This window comes from Gopherus flavomarginatus, chromosome 5, assembly GCF_025201925.1.
Source record: "Gopherus flavomarginatus isolate rGopFla2 chromosome 5, rGopFla2.mat.asm, whole genome shotgun sequence".
Classification (NCBI taxonomy): Eukaryota; Metazoa; Chordata; order Testudines; family Testudinidae; genus Gopherus; species Gopherus flavomarginatus.
The window spans coordinates 151235219-151251443 of record NC_066621.1 but is presented as its reverse complement, the minus strand read 5'-3'; the positions used below and the strand labels follow the sequence as shown (position 1 = coordinate 151251443).

Genomic DNA, 16225 nt, shown 5'->3' with positions numbered 1-16225 from the left:
TCTCCCCTGCCAGTTCCTACTTCTTGCATAGAATATCCTTTGGGCTCCTCTGCCTGCCCCTCTGTGTAAGAGGCAGCAAGCCCGTTACGAGACTTTCTGCACGTGCAAGTATGGGACCTGCAACTGCAGCTTCCAATATAAAAGGCCAAGGGCCATACTGGATGCATTAGGGCAGGGGTCGGCAACCTTTCAGAAGTGGTGTACCGAGTCTTCATTTATTCACTCTAATTTTAGCTTTCACGTGCCAGTAATACATTTTAACGTTTTTAGAAGGTCTCTTTCTATAAGTCTATAGTATATAACTAAACTATTGTTGTATGTAAAATAAATAAGGTTTTTAAAATGTTTAAGAAGCTTCATTTAAAATTAAATTAAAGTGCAGAGCTCACCCCCCCCCCCCCCAGACTGCTGGCCAGGACCCAGGTAGTGTAAGTGCCACTGAAAATCAGCTCATGTGCCGTCTTCGGCACACGTGCCATAGGTTGCCTACCCCTGCATTAGGGCATGCTTACGTGCCCCTAAGTCCAGTGCCCTGTTACCGTCATTGCCTTCAGTGTGTCTTCGACAAAGCATCCTGTATCTACTCTTCTCAGGGGGCAAAACTTACAACGCTGACCTGGAGGGCAAGAACCCAAGACACACAATTGAGGTGTAGTGCCATGTAGACATGAAATGACCTTCTCCTTGTGGGGCCTGGATGCAATTCTCTATGCGTATTAAGGTGTGTGGGGTATGTTTTTAAAAAAATCACTTTTCCTTCTCACTCCCCTTCTCACACCCTCTTCCTCCATGTCCCCATCCATCTCCATTATTAGCAAACACAAGTCCTTGTTTAGTTATAAATAAGGCCCTGTGTCCTGTAGGGCTCATTCAGCTGCATTATGCAGCAGAGGCTCCAGTTGTGCAGCAGGGCCTTGGATTCATTTTCATATTAAATTGAATTTACTTAATGCTGCCCTAGAGTTTCAGCTCTCACTGTGCTACAGATTCCTGTACTGGAAAACAGGTGACTCTTGTTGTAACAGCTGTCGGAAGGGGTGGGAAAAGGCTGAAAGCTTGGACAGTTGGTTTTCGTGGCACCCGGAAAGCATGGAAGGTGTGTTTGGGTTTGGAAATCTGGAGACAATTGAGGCTTTGTGCTGGAGAGGATGCATTTCTTCTTTCTCTCATCCTTTTGGGTATGGGTGGAGATGACGTTACATTTAGAGGTAGAGAAATTTGACTTTTATTTTCTTCCCAAGCACCCCTCAGCAACAATTCACTGTCCTAATATTTGCCACTACATCCAGTGATGCTAGATAATTGCTCAAACTAGATGTTGCCACTAAAGCGATCGGCAGTGAATTAGTTAATAGTGGCACTTGACCTGTTCAGTTATTCAGAAGCTGGTGTAAACTGGAGCTGAACCAAGCTCAGATTCTTTAGGCTTCAACAGGCTGTGGAATTTATTTATTACAGCACCATAGGTGTGTATGGCAATAAACTATGGGACCCTGCCCTGCGGTTTATGTTTTAAATTTGATAACACAGTGTGGGAGGATGCTGATAAACAAGAAGTGGGTGGAGGGGTTAGAAAAGGGTGAGGTGAGATCGTGAGATGCTGCTTGTTGGTTCCTCTTTTAGAAACTGGGGGCGAGTCCAGGATTAAAGTAAAGAAGGTCAGTGTTGGAAGAGGAAGTGTTGAGAGTGAGTCAGGGAGGATTGTGAAGCTTCTCTTGTGGCACTTAGAGCTGTGAGCCACTGTTACCCCTCTCAGGCCATGGCTACACTGGCACTTTACAGCTCTGCAACTTTCGCGCTCAGGGGTGTGAAAAAACACCCCCCTGAGCGCTGCAAGATACAGCGCTGTAAAGCCTCAGTGTAAACAGTGCCGCAGCGCCTACACCCGTAAGGGATGTGGTTTATGTGCAGCGCTGGGAGAGCTCTCTCCCAGCGCTGGCGCTCTGACTATACTCACACTTCAAAGCGCTGCCGCGGCAGCGCTCCAAAATTTCAAGTGTAGCCATACCCTCAGCCTCAGCAAGTGAGAGCTTTGCTACTGCTAAGCTGGATGTCAGCTCCCTGACACACCAGTCGGTCTGCCTTGCCAGCAAGCTCTCCAGGACTCTGCGAGGCCAAACCTTGACTTGCAGGTGCTAACCAGGAAACCCCAATTCCCAAGTTCCCGAGAGATGTCTCTGCAGTGTCCAGTCCTCTCACTGGACACTCAGAAGTTACATTCTCTGCCTCCAAAGAGATCGTGTGCTCATCAGCCTGCTAGGTTAGTTGAGGACTCACTTCCAGTTTAATACAAAAGCATCTCAGTGTTGTGTAATAAAACAAGAGTAAGGTTATTAAGAAAGAACAGAGATCTAAGTGCTAATAGGCCAGGATGAAAGGGACAGATATGGTACAAGACAAAACGTGCTTTCTAGTGATTAAAACTTAATTTGAGCAAGTTACAATATTTGTCTGCACAGGTTTCTCACCTATAATCAGTTTCCAGCTACTGTTGCCTCCCAGGTCAAGAGGATCCACATTTTATTAACTCAAAGGCGTCTACTCCCCTTCGTCCCTTAGGTGGTGGGTAACTCAAAAGCCTCTTTGCCCTCGTTATATTACTTCAAAGTTCACTGTCTCTGTTTCAAGAGCCCAAAAGGCTTCCTGGGGATGCAGACTCCATCCCCCGTTGTGAGTAAGAGGGCATCTCCCCTGCGTGCTAGCTCCCTGGCTTTGTTCATTTTATAGGTCAATGTACTTTTCATTGGCCTCTGTGATCAAGCTGCTCAGACAGGTAAATACACGTTCCTTTTGTCTGGGAAAGGCAGGACTTTATGTCAAATGCATTTTAAGAACATATTTCCAGCAGGCAATTATATGTTTCTGTACATACATCACCCAATGAATTTTGGGAACCACATGTTACCAGTTTGCTTACTCTACTTTGCACAACATCTTTTAGGTACAGATTATGAGAACGGTGGTTTGGGGGCAATGAATATGTCAGGCCTGATGTGAGTGATGGTATAGTGTGCCCTCTGCCAAGTGGCACTGAGGGGCTCCCAGGGTTGTAAGGATGGTCAAGGGTTGGGAGCAGTAGGTGATGGGTGTGGAAGAAAGCAGGGGAGCCAGAAGGTGAGCTGAAACTTCCACAGTGTAAGAGGTAAGCAGGGGTTTGAGGCTGGGTGACCATAGATGCTATAAAGGCAGGAGCAGAACTGTACAGGGCCTTCACTGTGAGGATGAAGAGTCTGATTGTGGTAGAGAAGTGTCTGGAAGCCAGTGCATCGTCCCAAGAAGGGCATATGTTTTGGTGCAAACAGAGGAACAGGCAAAGAAAATGGTGGGCATCTTTAAAAATGGAAGCTCTGCAGTCTTCCCCGGAGACATTCATCCCATCCACAGACTGACCCATTGATGCCCCTAGATGCTCACACCTCTTGTTTTGGAAGCAATGATGACACTGTTCCCGAAGTTCCTGGCTGACCAATGGAACTTGCCCTGGTGGCAAGGTAGCCACCTTTCACTGTAGTAACTTGGCTCTCTTGAGCCAAGTGTTTGGCAGCCCTCAATGAAGGCATCAGTTTTTCCGTGAGCAATGAACAGCCATCGTTGTAGCAGTCCTGGGTGTTTTAAGGGAGCAAGACGTTGTGCCTCTCTTCCCGGAGATGCACCATGCACCGGTGCAGCCAGAAGGGGGGAAAAGTAGAGGTGGCTTTGCACTTTCAATCAGCCTAGAATCCTAGTGACCAAAACTGTTTGTGGTGTGATTTAGGGAACTGTCTGTAGTGCCCAGAGTGGCTGTAGCAGCGTGCTGATACTTGTTCCTCAGCCCCTATGCTGGTACTTGCAAGGGGCATGCACAAGGCAGCCTGTTGCATAGACGCCAACTCTGTGGGTGTTCCGGAGGTGGAAAAAAATTGGTGGGTGCTCAGCACCCATCGGCAACTCCCTGCCCCCCGCCCCCCGCTCCAGCTTCCCTCCGCCTTCGTCTCTGCGAGCGCGCTGCCGCGTTGTCCTCCTCCCACCTCCCTCCCAGTGCTTGCACCGGAAAACAGCTGATTTATGGGGCAGGAGAGAGGGGGAATGTGGCACGCTGGGATAAGAGGTGGGGCTGGGGCAGGGATTTGGGGAACGGATCCATTGGGGCAGAGAGGGAGCGGACTTAGGGCGGGAACTTTGGGGATGGGGTTGGAATAGGGGTGGGGAAAGGTTGGAGTCGGGGCGGGGGGCACGGGCACTCACCAGCGCTGGAGAAAGTTGGTGCCTATGGCCTGTGGCTGTCCAACACACCGTCTGTGCTGGGGAAATTCTCCTCTGGCCTTTCTGGGTATCTTTGAGAAGTGTTAAACTTATGACAAAGGTAATATAGCCATTTTCAGTCAGATAGGGTGTGGCTCCACCTGTAGCCTGAGGCTGGACAGTTGCCACAATGCTTTGCCTGTGGGTTTAAATTACATTTCAGTAAAGTCACACCTCTTCAGGGCCGCCCGGGGGGGGGGGCAAGAGGGGCAATTTGCCCCGGGCTCCCCAGGGGCCCCCACAAGAGTTTTTCGGGGCCCCTGGAGCGGGGTCCTTCACTTGCTCCAGGGGGCCCAGAAAACCCTTGCGGGGCCGGGCCCCAGAGCTGCTTCCGCTCCCGGTCTTTGCTGGCGGGGGGGACCTTCCGCTCCGGGGGGAAGGACCCCCCGCCAGCAAATTACCGCCGAAGCGGGACGTGCCGCTGAAGTGCAACCCGGTCTTCGGCGGTAATTCAGCGGTGGGGAGCCCTTCTGTTCCGGGACCCGCCGCCGAAGTGCCCAGAAGACCCGCGGCAGGGGTCCCCGACACCGAATTACTGCCACTTTGGCAGTGGGTCCCGCTTCGGCGGTAATTCGCCGGTGGAGGGCCCCCGCCACAGGTCTTCGGGACACTTTGGCGGTGGGTCCCAGAACGGAAGGGCCCCCTGCCGCCGAACAGGGCGGGCTCTAGAATTTCGCCGCACGGGGGGCGCCCTGCTGCTTGCCGGTCCTGTGGCTCCGGTGGACCTCCCGCAGGCATGCCTGCGGATGCTCCACTGGAGCCACGGGACCAGTGGACCCTCCGCAGGCACGCCTGCGGGAGGTCCACCGGAGCCGCCTGCCGCCGATGCCCCCAGGCCCCCGGAATCCTCTGGGCGGCCTTGCACCTCTTTCCTCTCCTTTGAGCTGACCTTCACTGTCATTCATTTGTGGATGATACCAAGGTAGGAGGGGTTACAAGTGCTTTGGAGGATAGGATTCAGTAAGGACAAATGCGAAGTACTCCACTTAGGAAGGACCAATCAGTTGCACATGTACAAAATGGGAAATGAGTCCCTTGGAAGGAGTTCTGCAGAAAAGGGCCTGGAGGGTCATAGTGGACCACAAGCTGAATAGGAGTCAACAGTGTAACGCTGTTGCAAAAAAAGAAAGTATCATTCTGAGATGTATTAGCAGGAGTGTTGTAAGCATGACATGAGAAGTAACTCTTCTGCTCTACTCTGTGCTGATTAGGCCTCAACTGGAGTATTGTGTCCAGTTCTGGGCACCATGTTTCAGAAAAGATGTGGACAAATTGGAGAAAGTCCAGAGAAAAGCAACAAAAATGATTAAAGGTCTAGAAAAAATGACCTATGAGGGAAGATTGAAAAAATTGGGTTTGTTTAGTCTGGAGAAGAGAAGACTGAGAGGGGACACAACAGTTTTCAAGTATATAAAAGGTTGTTACAAGGAGGAAGGAGAAAAATTGTTTTTTTTAACCTCTGAGGATAGGACAAGAAGCAGTGGGTTTAAACTGCAGCAAGGGAGGTTTAGGCTGGACATTAGGAAAAACTTCCTAACTATCAGAGTGGTTCAGCACTGGAATAAATTGCCAAGGGAGGTTATGGAATCTCCATCATTGGGGATTTTTAAGAGCAGGTTGGACAAACACTTGTCAGGGATGGTCAAGAATCCTAGATAATACTTAATCCTGCCTTAAGTGCAGGGGACTGGACTAGATGACCTCTTGAAGTCCCTTCCAGTCCTATGATTCATAGGGTCCCTTCACAATGGAACCCACCAGATCTGTTTCCTGGTCAGTGTGTTCTCCAGTGTGCATTTGTTGGTGTTTCTGGTGGCTCTTTTTAGTTTAAGGAGAGTGTTCATTATATATTAACTATCTGTGGTTCTAACCTCCCTCTTTCTTTTGCTCTTCAGAAATGTCATTCCCGGCAGTGTGCAAGAAACCCTAGAGAACTGTAATGTCTAAGCCTACACGGAGTGACAACTCTAAGGTACTTTTTTAATTGTCGCATAACTTATTATGGGAATTGTTTACAGGTGCACAGATCATTGCTCTCTGATTTCCTCTCCTCAGTGCAAACTCTTGGCATCCAACTCAAGACCCCTTGTGATGTTTGGAGGGCCTGCCGTGTGGAGCATCACCTTTTCCACAACAGTGACCTTATCTCATGACCCTCTGGAACTCTGAGGCCAAAAAACATGTCATTCCATAATAACAGGCCAGCAGACAAAGCGAGCCCTCCCTCATAGATAAATTGCAGCTACAGGATAGGTCTGGGTTTGTGTGGGAACACGAGTGACCTGTGTAGTGTCATCTACCCAAAGATATATGTGCTGTTCCAAGCCGTCACTCATCACTCTGGCTGCCCGAGCGGACACGTTCTCCCTTCTGTTTGTATGGAGGCACAGCATCCCCTATAGTTGTCTCAGTGAGACCACATCTTGAGCTGGTACTTGCTGTCAGCCTTTGTGGTGTTTCCAGGTCAGTGAACTCCTGGACATCTGCGTAACAGAAGGCTTTTAAAAAATACTTTTTAGACTGCAGCTATCTCTTGAGGCTAACATATTGCTAAAATTTAAATGAAAGGCCTTTTAGTAGTTGTTCCTGCCGCACTTGTTAACTTTCAGATGCTAGCTTTCTCTGCTGCTTGATCCTGCAGTGATGCCATAATGCTGAATTTTGGACAGCCCTCATCATTACCATGGCAACAGACTGATGTCACAGACTCAAGGACATGACTTCAATGCATGATCATGCAGAGGCAGAACCTGGTTTGTGAAGGAGAAAGCTGACTAACAGACACCTGAAAAGCAGGCAAGGAGAAGCAAGGTGTTTCAGTTTGAAAATCTCCCTTTTTAAAAGGCAGATATGAATCTGGTCACATCTTAGAGATGGGAATGTTCTGCATGGATGGATGGACGTTCTTAGAATCGATATGCTGACATTTCACAGGTATCCTGTATCTTTTAATCTGAGTGTTCCTTCTCAGCTGAGAAACTTACTTTTTAGTTTAAGACCTTTTAGTGTACCATCTTAGGACTCTTTGTATCTCGTGTACATAATGAGAAAATTTCTTCTTAGTTAGTATATTCAAATAATTAAATTTGTTTTCTGAAGCTTTTATCTCACACGTAACATTTGAAAGTGAAAGGGAGCGCTGTATCTATCTGCATTATGGTCACATTTTCCTGTATCCTATTAGCAGATTCCAAGATTGTTTAATGTGGTCTCCACCCATTTCATTTGGCTGCAACCTTTGCTCCCATGAAAGCAAGGCTGATTGTTCTGAATTGCTCTGTATATGTTTTTTGGCACGGCATAAAGGTACCTACAATAGCACATCCATTGTCTGAAAAAAAGCAGCTTGCAGTAAAAACTACAAATAAAAGAGTGCAGTGCTGGGGCAAGACAGATAATGATGCTTTTCCCACCCGTTACGTACAGCAAACTCTTAATGCTCTTGCCTTTTGTGTGAGCTCTTAATAACAGTGATCTAAGGTTTAGTTTAATTAATAGAGTAATGGTGGACTAAAATATTTGCATAGTTCGTTGCTGTGCTCTAAGTCAGGGGGTCTTAATCTTTCCAGACTACTGTACCCCTTTCAGGAGTCTGATTTCTCTTGCGTACCCGCAAGTTTCACCTCACTTAAAACTACTTGCTTACAAAATCAGCCATAAAAATACAAGTGCGTCACAGCGCACGATTACTGAAAATTGTGTACGTTCTCATTTTTACCATATAAGTATAAAGTGAATCAACTGGAATATAAATATTGTACTTACATTGCAGTGCATAGTTACCATAGTGTATAGAACAGTAGAAAAAAGTCATTGTATAAAATTTTAGTTTGTACTGACTTTGCTAGTGCTTTTTATGTAGCTTGTTGTAAAACTAGACAAATATCTAGATGAGTTGATGTGCCCACTGGAAAAAAACTGCATATCCCCAGGGGTATGCGTATCCCTGGTTGAGAACCACTGCTCTAGGTCACTATCTCCTGAATGTGGACTGTTCGGCTCCTCACATGTGAGGATGGGAGACCCAAAAGCTCTTAATTGCACACTGAAGTGTTGTGCTTTTATTTGCATGCCTTGAACAGGTTTTTACCAAATGAACTTGCTGATTTGAGTAAAGCATTTGCACTTGGAGTTAGCAGCCTGCGCACCTCCAGGAAAAAAATAATGCTTACGTGTGTGGCTAATATAGTCTTGAGTAGTGTCATTCCATTCTGAGCTACTGAATGGCTGGCCCAGTGTGACATATTGCTACAGGATCTGACACAGATGACTGAGAGTTGTTCATATTGAAGAACTCCAAAAAATGAATGAGGCACATGTGTTCAGCCCACCAGTGTTCCCTAGTGCCAAAGTCCTTTGCAGGCACTCTGTGAATAGTTTCGGCTTAATATAGTTACATTAGAGCTACTATAGGCAACCTTTGGAAGTACCAGTTTTTAAATGTTTCATTGTACAGTATTTGACAGGGAAAAAAATTTCAAACTGTTCATGTTGAGTTTAGAAAAATGAGCAGAGACTTCTTATTGCAGCACAATCACCTCCAAGAGCAGGAAGCCGTAGAATAGTAATAAGCAAGGAGAATTATCGGCTCAATCAGGAGATGTGGACTGAGTACCTAGTCTCCAGCTTTAGGGGACAGAAAGTATCATGAGACCTGGGGCTTCACATTGCTCTGCAATGACCAATCCGAGAGTAACATTCGTGGGCTATGAAGAGTCCTGTCAGCCTTCATCCAGGTGAGGTCATTGTGATATGACCCTTTAAGGGAGGAAAGTTAGAGGAACCCAGAAATGTTTTAGCAGCAAAGAATCCTGTGGCACCTTATAGACTAACAGACGTTTTGGAGCATGAGCTTTCATGGGTGAATACCCACTTCTTCAGATGCATGTGGTGGAAATTTCCAGGGGCAGGTATATATATGCTAGCAAGCAAGCTAGAGATAACGAGGTCAGTTCAATCAGGGAGGATGAGGCCCTGTTCTAGCAGTTGAGGTGTGAAAACCAAGAGAGGAGAAACTGGTTCTGTAGTTGGCAAGCCATTCACAGTCTTTGTTCAATCCTGAGCTGATGGTGTCAAATTTGCAGATGAACTGAAGCTCAGCAGTTTCTCTTTGAAGTCTGGTCCTGAAGTTTTTTTGCTGCAGGATGGCCACCTTAAGGTCTGCAATAGTGTGGCCAGGGATGAACTGACCTCGTTATCTCTAGCTTGCTTGCTAGCATATATATACCTGCCCCTGGAAATTTCCACCACATGCATCTGAAGAAGTGGGTATTCACCCACGAAAGCTCATGCTCCAAAACATCTGTTAGTCTATAAGGTGCCACAGGATTCTTTGCTGGTTTTACAGATCCAGACTAACACGGCTACCCCTCTGATACTGATAATGTTTTGTTTTTTTTTAAAACAAGGTAAAAAGTTGGGGGAGCTGGGAGAACTTAATATGTACAGAAGTCCAGTCTTGCAGTGGAGCCTGTTGAAAGAGCTCTATGCCCCAGTCTAATGTAGGGACCCCCAACTTTTAAGTGAAAGGATCCTGGAAAGCTGCTGTCTGGTTTCCTGAGTGTTTGGAGTAGTTGCTTTGGCCTGTGGATATTTTTCTAATTGAAGATGTGTTATATGATGACTTTGTACTTTGGCAAAAATGCATGTTCTGTAAGTGCTTAAGAAATCTCTCTTGGATTGTTTGTATGAAGAACCATGTAAAATAGGTTGGAAGTTTATGAGGTCAATGCAATCAATGCAAAGAGCTGGGGATGCAACTTCGTAAAAAGAAGGAAAGACCTGACCATGGGAAAAGAAAAGGGGTGAAAAAGGCAGAAGTGAAGAGGAAGGATGGTTCACAGGGTGTTTATTGAATAAAGACCTCATCAGATGAAAGTGTGACAGATTTAGAATGTGTAACAATAGATCAGTGATCTACATCTCCATGAATAAAGGCCATGGGTTTTCAAGTTGTTGAAACTTGTGTTTTAAAAAAAATGACTCATGGTTGTTCTTAATAATCTAGTAATCCCTAATGAACATAACATATGAATTATATTTTGGGGAATTCTTCTCCTGTCCCTGTGCTATACAATATTCTCTTTGGCATGTGGTAGCTGGAGCTGAAATTATTAAAACTGAAAGCTTTCTGTAAAGCCAGTTCACTTTTTGCCATTTGTTTACTTTTTTCATTCTGCCACTTGGAACAGTCAATTTCACTTCTAGGATCTCGTAGTCTGGCTTAATGCTGCAATGGTACGGTGGTGTAGTCTTCAGGTGAATAATATTTCTCTAAAAGTAAAGTGTATGCAAAGAAATTTTGAAATACATTTTTTTCCACTGGTATACCTTGACCAAAAGATGTTTTTTACATACCCTAAATGTTGGGCCTACCCTGACCCAACAGTGTGGCTTTAAAATATTTCCCCCTCTCCCTACCTTTAAAACCAAATAATTTGTTACTGCTATTATGCGTTAGCCTGTCTATTTAGGACATGGTTGTACTTCACCAGGACTTGCACGAGCAGTATTTCAGCACAGAGATTCCTCTTGTCCTAGCACATAGATTCATTTCTCTGTAGTGTTTTGAGAGGCTGTAGGGTGGGATGCAGCTACACAGAGTTTCCAGATTCCTATCAGTGTGAGTTAGGAGGGGCTGTTTATAGTAGTGATGATAAAAACAGTTATTCCCAGTTGGAGGTTAGTCAGTGGTACATTACCAGAGCTATGAAATAGTGCAGGAATAGCTCAGAATTGAAAAATTAAGACTTAAAAAAACCCTGGTTTTTTTCCTGAGGGAGTTGTTTGAAATTTTTATCTGCAAGTTTGTAGAACACTAAAGAGGCATGCTAAATGTTGAGAGATTAAGTTGATACAACTTGACTATTGCTCTAGCAATGTTCTTTCATGCTAGTAAAGTTCAGTTGGCTTTCAGAGGAGGGATTTAGTTGCGATTTGTTGCCTAAATCCCAATATTAGAAGCAAGCACTCTGAAGTTTCATTTTTATTCTGTCTGTAGTATTGTGTTCTCACATCATGCAGTAAATCTCTTACAGAACATTCATGTACAGAGAGACCTAAAAATGGGGCAATGGGATCACTATGAAATTATTCAACACATCAACTTAAATCAGGTCCATTTAAACAAGCCTATTGGAAGTACACCTCTACCCTGGTATAATGCGAGCCGATATAACACAAATTCGGATATAACGCAGTAAAGCAGGGATGGGGGGTGGGGTGGGCTGTGCACTCCAGCGGATCAAAGCACATTCGATATAACACGGTTTCACCTATAACGCGGTAAGATTTTTTGGCTCCCAAGGACAGCATTATATTGGGGTAGCAGTGTAGTTTCCATTTAAACAAGCCTATCAGAAGTAGTTTCAGATATGTTATCTGCTTCTGAATCCCATTGCCAGTTTGTTCGTGGGTTGTTTTCATTCACTTTTCCTCTTATTAAAAATTCTTTTGATCTCCCCTGTTCTGTGGGTTTCTCCCTCTACCTAGACGATATTGACTGACCCTACAGGGAAAACAGTGAAATTTACTATACACAAAGTTCTGTTTTCTCAGTTTGCTTGCATTTGACATCCTTTTTATTTAATTTTTCAATTAGTCCTTTCAGAGGTAACTTGGAATAACAGTAGGGACAACATTTTCAGAGAGATCCGCTTTTTAGAAAAGCTGGTATCTCTTTAAATTAGTAGTTTGCATCAACAGAGCCCATAGCAAATGGGTCGACTTTTATAGTACACTAAAGACCTGCAGTGGGACTGGAATCCTATGGGTCCTGTAGGACCCACTGCCATAACAGCGGGAGTGGATAAAATGTTCTTTGTTGTGGGTGGGATTGGGTGGGTAAAAAACTCAAACTGCGATAATTTGTGGAAAAACACTAAATCTCTCATCAGTTTGTCATGAATAGATTTTCAGCAATGTACAGCACATTTTTCTTTTTTTAAATAAAGGTTTTAATAGTTAAATTTAGGCGAGGGATAGAAGCAAATTTGATGTCTATTATAACCAGAGTTCAAGTTTTGTTTTGTTTTTTTTTAAACATGGTTTGAGCAAGATTTGTTTAAATTGTTTTAGTGGTAAAAATTGTGTCTGAATTCAGTGTGTGTGTGTTTGTGTGTGTGTAAAAATATTAACAAACTTTTTTTTTTTTAGTAGCATGGGATAATCTGTTTTTCTTGCAAGATCTAAGGTTTTTGCAGGTGGGAGCGGGATAAAAATGCAACAAACAATGCAGGAGCGGGTGAGAGTGGATATTGTGGGGCACAGTGAGATTAACAAATAGTCCACTGCAGGATTTCTGAGATATGCTGCAATTTTTTTAGATTAAAGTGTGAAGGGAGAGACATTGAATGAGATTCCTCTTAAATAATCTATCATCAAAATTCCAGTGCAAACTAGAAAACATCTTTTATTGAAACTTGGATATTATTTTTTCAACCTTTTTTTTTCTTTCCAAAGAATTAATGAAATTGCAATTCATGCTGTTTGTATGGTAGTTAGAAGTTTAATCATCTAAGTAGTTGCTAGTCATAATCTTGTGGTTGCTAGCTCTAGGTTCTTGTGGCCCTGTTTTTTGTTTTTTTTGTTTTTTTTGTTTTTTTGAAGAGCCATGAAGTTTGTAGGTCTTGAAATTGACTGTTTCAAAGGGCTGTTGTAAAATCTGAGCCAGTAATGTAAGAAGATACTGTACTGAACTTTGGTCTTTGCTGCTGTTATGCTGTTGACTTGCTCCCCAAAAAGGCTTATACACAGTTGAACTTGTTTGCAAAGGACATCCAGCATGTTTTCTCCATTGGAAGGCTTATAGAGAATCCGACTGGTAATTTAATAAGATACGGCTTTTAACAGAGGTTATCACATGCCTCTATTTTTATCCAACATGTAACATCTTTAAAATGAATTTAAGCTTGTGGGCACATATCACTGCTTTTGAATAAATATTACACTGCCTAGTCCTTGTCTGTGTGGACAGCCCCTCTGTCTGGGGTGGCTGTGGCAAGTAGCTTTGCACTGGTGGGGTTGCCATGCTGTGCTTAGTGCAGTTGGGGATCCCATCCATGTGATAACACAACTGGAAGAATCAAGCCCCGTGTTTTCTGCTTTGACACCTCACTAACCTGTTCTCTTTTTCATGCATGAGCTCTGACTTCATAAGCTGATCCTATGAAGTTTGAATGTAGGCACCCTCGGTCTGTGTCTAATGGTGCTTAGAGAATGTGGTGCCACATGGAAATCACAGGGCCTGATCATGTGAGATACTGAGTCCCGTCCCCCCCACCACTGTGGAGTTTTGACCCTTTAATGAGTGGGTTTTGACTGCCTTCAGTGTTCAATCTGTCTGGGAATCCATTAAATTCTCATATGTGTGCTCTGACTGTAAAGCTGCACCAGCATCGTATGATTGAGAGTCTGGGGCATTCTAGTTATTCTTTGAGTGATTGCTCATGTCAATTCTAATTAGGTGTGCACATGCTGTGTGCACGGCAGCTGGAAGGTTTCTCCCCTAGCAGCACCCGTCAGGTCCGTCCAGGTGCCCCCTGGAGTCGTGCCTCCATGGTGCTGATGAATATAGGGCCCTGCCGACGTGCTGTCACCTCAGTTCCTTCTTACTGCATGTGACAATTAGCAGGAATGCTCATCATCTTTTGCTTTGCAAGCATAATTTCTCTAGCAGTCTTGTACTGTTTTCCTGTAACTAGTTAGTTAGGGTATAGTAGTAGTTAGTATAGTATAGTTTAGAAAAGTTTCATTTGGATGTACCCCCCCCCTCCTTTTCTGGGGCATGCCTCAATCCCTGGGGTTTAAACCCTGCGCAGCTTGTGGCAAGTCTGTGCCAACAAGTGACCCCACACTTTCTGCTTGAAGTGCTTGGGGCAAAGCCACCAGGAAGAATGCTGCAAGATCTGCAGGGAATTTTGTCCGAGGACTCAGAAGGAGTGGGATCAGCACCTCAAGATCCTTCTGATGGAGGCTGCTCTCCGAGGGTCATGTCAACTGCTGCCCCTGCATGGGAACAGTTGAGTCCGGGCAGCCAGCACTCCCCTATCTGGGAAGGCCCGTCATCTGCAGTTGCCTTTCACGCTGGAAACGTTCAAGGCTGCCAAGGACCTCATTGCCTTCACGGCGCTGCCTTCTTCTCCAAGGCGAGACAGGACACCGAGCTCAGTTTCAGCAGCACCCGTGAGACCCTTGGTGCCATCCAGAGGCAAGATGGTGATGGTACCATGCTGGTTGTCATCTCCTTGGCACTGGTTGCCAGTACCATCCACCAGTGGGTGGATAGGGTAGCTGCACTGGTCCCCAAATTCCAGTCACCTCTCTCGGGCACTGGTGCATGGTTGGATCTCTTATAGCGAGACCTCAGAGTTGGAAGCAGAATCCTATAGATCCAGGAGATCCAGGACTGACAGACGTGGACAGCAGCAGCTTCTTCCGGGGCCCTGGCCTGATCAGTGGCAGGCACCTGCCCAGTGGCCGTTCTGGATCCCCTGGGCATTCCACCAGGGTCAGGACCAGAGTGAGAGGTCCTACTCCAGGTTGGTGTCGGTGGCCTCAATATTATATGTGCCTTCAGTACCTCACGTGGGACAGGACCAAATGTTTGCTGTGCCAGCACCGACGGCACCAAAAGACTGGGTGCTGCGAGATCCCCTCAGTGCCAAGGGCAGGGAACAGCTAGGGCCTTGTCCTTGCCTGATGAGGTGGTGGCAGGAAAATTGACGGTCCTTGCCCTGCAGGACAGCAGGGTGCTCCAGCAGCTGATGATGAGGGTGGTGCAGAACCTGGGGATCCGGGCCGAGCAAGTTGTCAAAACATCAGACCCCATGGCGGACATTCTCGCCCCCTCTGTTCCCTCCCGTATTGCCTTGCCACTCATTAAAACAATACAGGACACCACCAAGACCTTTTGGCGGACCCCTGCCTCCTTACCACCAACAGCGAAGAGGAATGAAAGAAAATACTTCGTTCCCTCTAAGGGGGTCGAGCACCTATACACTTATCCTGCGCCAGACTCCCCAGTGGTTGCGGTGGCGGCTGATGAGCAGGCGCGCCAAGGTTACTAGGGATCCTCCCTAAAAAACCAGGAGGCTAAAAGGCTGGACCTCTTCGGGAGGAACATTTATTCCACCAGTGGGCGCCAGCTCTGAATTTTTAATCACCAGACTCTCTTCAGTAAGTACAGCTACAGCTCCTGTGGAGCGACAGCAAAACATGTGGAGTTGTTGCCACAGGACTCTAGGGCAAACCTCTCCTTGGTAGAGGAGGGGAAGCTCATTGCCTGGGCTTTGCTGCAGGAAGCCTGCTGTGACTGATTCGGCCATCCAAGTTTAACTGTTAGGCTCCGCTGCCCGCCTGGGGTCCTGGCTGCCAGCCCCAGGGGCTCTGCTCGCTGCCAGCCCGGCGCAGGGCCAGCAGTGGAGTTTAAACGTTAACCGGAATACCTTACCGATAAGACTGATACTTATCGGTTAATCGGTAATGTTTTACATCTCTATCTAGGAACACCTCTTTGAGGGCTCGATCCTCTTTTCAGAAAAGACGGATTCACAGCTTCATAGCCTCAAGGACTTGAGGGCCACCCTCAAGTCCCTTGATTTGCACACTCTGGCCATGCAACGTAGGCATTTTAAGCTACAACTTCTGCCTTGTTTTTACCACCCTCAAAACATGCAGGACTTTTCTCGGAGGCAAAATAGGAACAACAGGAAGAGGTCTCACCCTTTGTCAGCCCAGGGCTCTGGGCAGGCAAAATAGTCCGCAGGTCAGAAGCAGAATTTTTGAAGGTTCGCCCTGGGGCAGGCACACCAGTCCAGACTCTGGATCCATTCCCCCTTATCTTCTCATGCCGACTGTCCCGTTTCTACCCTGTGTGGGCCCGAATTACATTGGATCAATTGGTACTCTGCACGGTAGAAAGAGGATACTTCCTCCAGTTCTCTTC

At 46.0% G+C, this 16225-nt stretch overlaps 2 protein-coding genes across 3 annotated transcripts in view; one reads left to right on the top strand and one right to left on the bottom strand.

Moving 5' to 3' along the window:
* Window positions 1-16225, bottom strand: part of DLGAP5 (DLG associated protein 5) — a 236382-nt gene that overhangs the window by 92684 nt on the left and 127473 nt on the right. The gene's annotated exons all lie outside the window — the stretch shown is intronic.
* Window positions 1-16225, top strand: part of FBXO34 (F-box protein 34) — a 75365-nt gene that overhangs the window by 24757 nt on the left and 34383 nt on the right. The window contains exon 2 of one of the 2 annotated variants that reach the window (XM_050952559.1): window positions 6177-6253. The gene's annotated coding sequence lies outside the window, so the exon portion shown is untranslated. Of the gene's footprint in view, window positions 1-6176; window positions 6254-13423; window positions 13534-16225 lie in introns of those variants that run through there. The other variant, XM_050952561.1, reaches the window with a different exon arrangement.